Genomic DNA, 7,839 nt, shown 5'->3' on the forward strand with positions numbered 1-7,839 from the left:
AGAGGGGATTGGGCTTTTGCTGTGGCTCCACCAAAATGGTGGAATGAGCTGCCGTTATATATTAGACTTGCCTCTTCCTTTACTGTTTTTAAATCTCTTCTTAAAGAGCCCATATTATGGGTTTTTGAAAATTCCCCTCCATGTAGTGTGTAACACAGCTCTAAGTGAAGTGAAGTATCCAGCTAAGGCTTAAATCTGTAAGAATACAGTGTTTAAAACGGTTGATTCATCTATAAAAGAGTCGACTCATAGTGCTTCGAACGAGTCGCCTTGATACCGACTCATTAGGTGTTTCGCCATGACGTACGAACGAAACCAAGTTATTCACGTGCACGCGCAAACCCGGGAGATTTCAAACCTGAGGCCCCGCCCTCTGACGCAGTAACCCAGACACACACACACACACACACACACACACAAACACACGCACACCCACAAACACACGCACACAAACATGCCGGTCGATTGAAGTCACACTGCAGATGGACATTATATTGAGTCTCTACCCAAAGATGAAACATCAGCATTATAGCCAAGCAGTTGGAAACTTCTGGAAGCTACATGCTACAAAGAATACTTCATCTGAGTTTGTTAAAGGAAGGATCAGTAAAGAGCAACTGATGGACGTCAGGATGGGTTTCTTCCATTTCTCAAGTGTAAGTACGTGCGATTAAAGTTGTTGCCTCGTTGACTCTAGCTTGCAAATGTATTTAGTTGTGATTTGTTACTTGTAACCGCGTGTACTGTATCAGGTTAACTGGATATATTATCTTATCGCGTGCAAAGTCACGTTAAAAACGCGACGCGTGCTGTTTGTTTATGGAGCTCCGTGCTAGAGTTCTGCTCCCGCGATTTATTCGGAAATGTATTCCCGCGCCGCAGAAATCTGGCGCGGGGACAGCCGCGGGAATAAATTTCCGAATAAATCGCGGGAGCGGTCGGTAACGGGTTTAATTTGGGACGGGAGCGGGCTGTCTAGCAATATCACGGATATTGCTATGCGAATTAGAAAGAGAGTCTGCGTGGTGCTTGTGTGTGTGTTAGTGCGCACGCGCGCGTATGAGAGAGAGAGAGAGAGAGAGAGAGAGAGAGAGAGAGAGAGAGAGAGAGAGAGAGAGAGAGCGAACGAACGAACGAACGAACGAACGAGCTTTGTGCTGTGTGTGTGTGTTTATACTTGGCTGTCTGGACTGTATACTGGGTGATTTTTGGTTGTGTTCTCCGCTCTAGCGGGACCGGGCGCGGCGGGCAGAAAACGGAGCGGGTTCTCAGGCTAAAACCTGGCGGGTGCGGGCGGAAGCGGGAGCGTTGTCATCCGGAGGTGTGTGTGTGTTTTTGTGTGTGTGTGGTATGGCGAGTACACGACTGTCTCCTTCGTTCGGTTATCCGTGGCACTATCCACTCGCCATAGTGTGGCAGCTAAACTCCACGCCTACACTATCGAGCGTGTATGAACTGTGATTACTTTTTAAATTGCTGATTAGCTATTGGCCATTTCCCTCTCTGACTGAAGGCAGTCGACCAATCACGACAGACTGTCATCGGTCCAATCAGCGCAGATTAGCTCCGCGCTAAGGAGGGGTTTGGGAACAAATGAATCACTGGACGATTCATACAGGAGTCGCTGGGATAATTAGCTAAAAATAAATGCAGATTATAAGACCATGAAAGTGTTTTTTGACCTTGCATGCATATTAGACTGTTGTTGGAGACCCTTACAACCAGGATATGACCCTATTTCATGTATAATATGGGCTCTTTAAAACCCACTTGTTCAGTTTGGCTTTCAGCACAGAGTGAGATGTTGACATTTTATGCTTTTTTCTTTTTCTTTTAAAGTATGTGCTACACTGTTTTACTCTCTATTGTCAGCACTTTGGTCAACTGTGTTGTTTTAAAGTGCTTTATAAATAAAATTGAGTTAAATTCAAATTCCCCTTACCAATTATCTTTAGTTTGAAGGCATAGGGCTAAAGGGAGGGGCTAGATACCCCTTTAAATGAAGATTTTTTTGGAACCACACACAAAACCAAGGGGTACGAAAATTTCCCAGAATAGACCATCAACAACAGCAGCATGGCTGCAAATGAAAGTCAGGAGATGCAGAAATTAATCTTTTTTGTAATTATTATGATTTTTTACAACAAACAATCACACTTTGTTATACATTCAGAACGGCGTTCGTGTTTTACTTGCAAAATAAAACGCTAAAATAAAAACGCTAAATTTTGCCATTTATAATCCATAATAATAACTCCTGCACTGCAGTCCCACAACATTGTGTCATTCAATGACACTTAATTACCCAGTCAAAAAAGTGGCTGGGTATTACTTTTTTACAGTGTCTGGATTAATGTTAATTTCTTAAGCATAGACGAATATGGCCACGGCTTAAATGCTCAGTACAGATAGGAGCTGATTGCACCATTATATAGTTATGACAACATGATATTGTTGTCTTCAATCATTTCATGAAGATAAATACCAAAAAATAATGCAACTGAAATAACTACAGCGGTGATCGTTGATTTCATATGAAACAAGAGCTCGCTATGACAAATGATGACATGTGCAGCTGTTGTAGTGCTGTCCCATTAAGTCTTTCCCTTTCGCAGCCTTTAATTCCACAGAGAGCTTATTTTTGTCGAATTACAATTCTTTTTGGCCAAACCTTCACTCTAGATTCATAGACATTATAATATTGGTCAGAGATCTCAATGTTGATTGAATCTGAAAAGCCAATAAAATTCTTATCATTGCTACATCTGTGAAAAATATTATCAATTCAGAAGCTCATTTAAGGTAATTTCTAGAAATACATTTTTTAATTAGTTTCAAATGAAAACAATCAACATATTTAATATTAAAGCAGTTTTTATAGTACTTCTTTAAAAAAATTCAACACAACTGCTATGCTAATTAATATTTGAAAATCACATTTTGTGGCTTAAAACACAAACAGATGCAAATGTAAAAAAATAAAATAAAATACATAAACTTATCTGATAGCGAGCAACGTATTGGCAGACATAAACATTGTTTGTTTGTGTAGATGTGATTTCTATCAAGATTGTGTTGTTTAACACTTGCCAGTGGACTGACTTCATCTTTTCACGAAATCAGTGTGCCAAACTGATTCATAATACATTTGTTTGTTCCAGATGCAAAAAATAGACCTTCTGTTCATGGTATCTGAAGAAAAAAAAATCCGCCAAGCAATATTTAATTCAGCACAGCTTCAGAAAAAAACCTCATCTCTTTTACACCAATCTGTCTTCCAAAATATCCACAAAATGAGATTGTCACACTGCACACCAACCACTAAGGAGAAGAGGATGTTTTCACACCAAAATCATCTTTTTGTCACAAAAGTCACGTTTCCTCCATTATTCATGCACACACTCATTTGAATGGCTGGCCAGTGTCGTCTACTGACAAGAAGATTCAACCGTGCAGCCATCAGCTTTATCATCCATCCACACTGGAACATTCTGTCAGTCATAGCATATGGCCTGATTGCACATGATGCTATTTATTTGTGCGATTTCCGCAAGTCCTTCCCAGAACTCCTCTAAACAAGACTGGCTTGTCCTAGTTCAGTCAAACATCATCTTTCAGAAGGGAATACATTTAAATATCAAAAAAGAGACTGTGAGACATGCTGCTCTTCTTCTAGAGGATTAAACTTCAGGATTCTTGTTTGACTTGGCACTCGAAGTTTTCATCATTTAACATCAGGTGGCAGAAATGCTGAAGAGGCACATGCTGCCGGCCTGAGCAAATTAACCTTTAGCTGTTGGCGTGAGATTTGGGGAAGATGTGTAATTACATCGGTGGAGCTGTTCTGAGATAACATTAACAGACTTCAAATAATTGTTCAATCCTGGACTTTTTACAGTTCAGAAAATAACAGATTGAAAAGTGGTTACTTTGGATGACACAGTTATATAAAAACATTACTGAACTATTACCCGTCATAAATCCTAAATATTAATCATTCATTTTTGTCATTTATTCCCTTATTTATCAGGGGTGGCTACAGCAGAATGAACCTCCAACTATTCTGGCATATGTTTACAAAGTGAATGCCATTCCAGCCTCAACCCAGTACTGGGAAACACCCATACACTGTTACACACATGCATTAATACAATAGGAAGATTTTATTTACCCAATTCACCTATACCGCATGTTTTTGGAGTGTAGGGGAAACCAGAGAATCTGGAGAATAAACACGCAAACTCCATACAGAAATGCCAACTGTCCCAGCCGGAATTCAAACCAGTGACCTTCTTGCGGTGAGGCAAGTGCTAACCACTGAGCCACCCTGCTGCTCAAATATTAATCATAAAATGTTATTGTTTTTGGAAAGAAATGCATTAAGCAGAGAACTGCTTGTTAATAATAATAAAAAACAAACAAACAAATCTAAAGAAATACATTCATTTTAATCAGAATCAGAACAAGCATCTCCTAGGCTTCGCAAAACCAAACACATATACATTTAAGTTCATAAATATTTGGATATCGACACAATTCCAACATTTTTGGCTCAATACACCAACACAATTTGAAATTAAATGAACAAGGTGTGCTTTATCTGCGGACAGTCAGCTGTAATTTGAGGGAATTTACATCCAAATCAGGTGAACGATGTAGCAAATACAACAGTTTGCATATGTGCCTCCCATTTGTTAAGGGTCCAAAAATAATTGGACATAATATGAATCAAACTTTCACTTTTTAATACTTGTTTACAAATCCTTAATAAATTCAGTTATTTACAGTCTGAAGTCTGGAATGCGTAGACATCACCAGACGCTGAGTTTCATTCCTGGTGGTGCTCTGCCAGGTGTCAACAGGAACTGTCTACTGTTCCTGCTTGTTCTTGGGGCATTTTTCCTTCAGCTTTGTCTTCAGCAAGTGAAATACAAGCTCAATCAGATTTACGTCAGGTGATTGACTTGGCCAGTGCAAAACATTCCCCTTTTTCCCTTCAAAAACTCTTAGGTTGCTTTTGCAGTAAGCTTTGAGTCATTGTCCATCTGCACTGTAAAGTGTGTCCAATGAGTTCTGAAGTATTTGGCTTAATATGAGCAGAACATATTGCCTGAAACACTTCAGAATTCATCCTGCTGCTTTTGTCAGCAGTCACATCATTAATGACTTAATTGCAAAAAAAAAAACAGTTAGGATCATGATCAGTTTCTTTCCTTCTCCACACTCTTCTCTTCTCATCACTCTGGGACAAGTTGATCTTGGTCTCATCTGTCCATAGGATGTTGTTTCAGCGCTGCGAAGGCTTTTTTAGAACTCTAATCTAACCTTCCTGTTTTTAAGGCTCACCACTGGTTTACATCTTGTGGTGAACCCTCTGTATTCACTCTGGTGAAGTCTTTTCATGATTGTTGACTTTGACACATACACCTACCTCCTACTGTTGTGAAGGTTCTTTTCTTCACAAGGGAAAGAATTCTTTGGTCGTCCGCCACAGTTGTTTCTGTGAACTTCCAGGTCTTTTGGTGTTGCTGAGCTCACTGGTTCACTTTCTTTTTAAGAATGTTCCAAACAGTTGTTTTGGCTGTGCCTGATGTTTCTGCTATCTCTCTGATGGGTTTGTTTCTGATAGAGACAGCTCTTTAAATCTCATCTTGAGAGTTGACAGTAACAGATTCCAAATGCAAATAGCAAACTTGAAATGAACTCTGGACCTTTCTTGTATCTGCTCACTGTAATTGGGATAATGAGGGAATAACACACATCTGGCCATGAAACAGCTTAGAAGCCAATTGTCCAATTACTTTTGGACCCTTAACAAGTGGGAGGCAAATACTGTTGTAATTCCTACACAGTTCACCTGATTTGGATGTGTATACCCTCAAATTAAAGCTGACAGTTTGCGGTTAAAGCACATCTTGTTTGTTTAATTTCAAATTCATTGTGTTGGTGTATAGAGCCAAATTGTTGTGTCTAAGTCCAAATATTTATGGACATAACAATATATATACAAACCACTGCATTTTTAAAATTAACCTTTTATTTGTGTAACTTACTCAGACTCGAGGCTGTTAGCTGTCTTCATTGAATAAACTGCCATTGATTTGAATATTGACAGGCAGAGCGAGTTCAGAATATACCTGCTCTGGACAGATCTTTGAAGTATTGAAGTTTTACCCCACTCTTGTGCAATATTTGTGTTACATTTGAGTAAATACAAATGTGACCTTATTGATTGTAATTACATATTCATGTCTGACCTGAAACTGCGACATGAGCATTACGCTTGACTGGACAAAGCATTTCCACTGCATAGAAATAGGCACTTCAATCATTTGCCACTTCCAGATTATTATTTGGAATTGTATTTATTTTTACATATATCCATGTTACACACTCTGCACAAACCTGCGTATCTTAATGTCCACACAACCATTCACCTATCAAAATAAATAAAGAAGTTTTAAATTAGTGGATTGTTAAACAAAATACATAGAACTATTAATTACATATATTAACAATGTTTTTTTTAGTAATAAAAGCTGGTGGCCGCACTGCAATATTGTCACGGTCCACAGGTTAAAAACCATTCTATGTAGACATGTATGTAGCAGATGGTCACAGATGTTCCAACAGTTAATGTTTTTATTGGCTGGCTTCATAGGTGGAGGTTCATCATTTTGATGGAGGTGGGGGTACATATGCCAAAAATATACTCCATCAGCATAATGATTTGTGGTCCAGGGTTACATACGATTGCAGTAGGATGATTTGCGTAAATGCAATTTGGAAGGTGCAATGTTTATTATGTAAATGAATCAGATTACTGGATAAGTTGCCAAACATTGAGGATAAATTGGCAGAAAACTGTAGTATTACCTGTATGATTCAAACAGGGCCACCAAATAAAATCAGAATAGAAAGTTGGAAGAAAGTTGCCTCGTCTGATGTCTGAGTCTTGTTTTCTGATGAAACATTCAATTTAGAATTTGGTGTAAACAACATAAAAGCATGAATCCTTCCTTTCTTGTAGATGACCTGATGGTTGGTGTAACAGTGTGGGGGAGATTTTCTAGGCATACTTTGAGCCAACCATTGTTGAAACATCTCAACCTGTCACAACCTAAAGCATTGTGACTGACCATGTCTATCATTTTTGAGTTTCTTGTGATGGCTATTTCCAGCAGGATAGCGTGCAATGTTTAAAAGCTCATATCTAGTTTCTTTAACTTTACATTTAAAAGTATCTTCTTTTACATTAACATTTAACAAGTTCACTATACCCATATAGGCTCCACAGTGTTGTTAAAAGTGAATTCAGATAAAATTTTCACTTTTGTAGATTGTTTTTTTGTGTGTTAGATTTCTGCCGTGTCTGTCAGCTCAGACAAGTTGAAAATAAAACGTAACTATCTACTTCATATGTGCCCTCCTCTGAGCAAACTATGGGCTCCATTCTCATATTATAAACAGAGTTAAGTAGATAACCACAGTGCCTTGGCTTTTCCGCTATGCGTTTAAACGTATCTTTAGATGCCCTTACACAGAATCCTAGCTTCAAAAGAGGCAACAGCAAAACGCTTCAGTTTTATATATGAAGGGAAAATCCAGGCCAAATATCCATGGTTGTGTCTATACTGTGCAAAATGTTTTTGCTGGACTGATTTATGAGATCAGAGAATACAAACCTGGTCTTTTATAGATGTAGCTGTACCTACAATTTGTCTGAAAGGTGTAAGTATTTTACATAATTTCTGTTTGTTTCAATTTGCTGTTGTTATCATTAACCAGCTTCAGTTCACTTGTGTTCAGAATTAGATCATCATCCTTCATGTGCAGAGC

At 38.6% G+C, this 7,839-nt stretch overlaps 1 long non-coding RNA gene across 2 annotated transcripts; it reads left to right on the forward strand.

The window, feature by feature from the left end:
* Positions 1-496: 496 nt before the first annotated feature.
* LOC141376078 (uncharacterized) lies at positions 497-6,934 on the forward strand. 2 transcript variants are annotated; one of them, XR_012385187.1, is made up of 2 exons: positions 497-656; positions 3,162-6,934. It is a non-coding gene; the product is annotated as an uncharacterized lncRNA (long non-coding RNA). The 2 variants fall into 2 exon arrangements; XR_012385188.1 differs by having other exon boundaries at positions 497-660; positions 3,162-4,427.
* Positions 6,935-7,839: the final 905 nt, after the last annotated feature.

Source organism: Danio rerio, chromosome 9 (genome assembly GCF_049306965.1).
Source record: "Danio rerio strain Tuebingen ecotype United States chromosome 9, GRCz12tu, whole genome shotgun sequence".
NCBI lineage: Eukaryota > Metazoa > Chordata > Actinopteri > Cypriniformes > Danionidae > Danio > Danio rerio.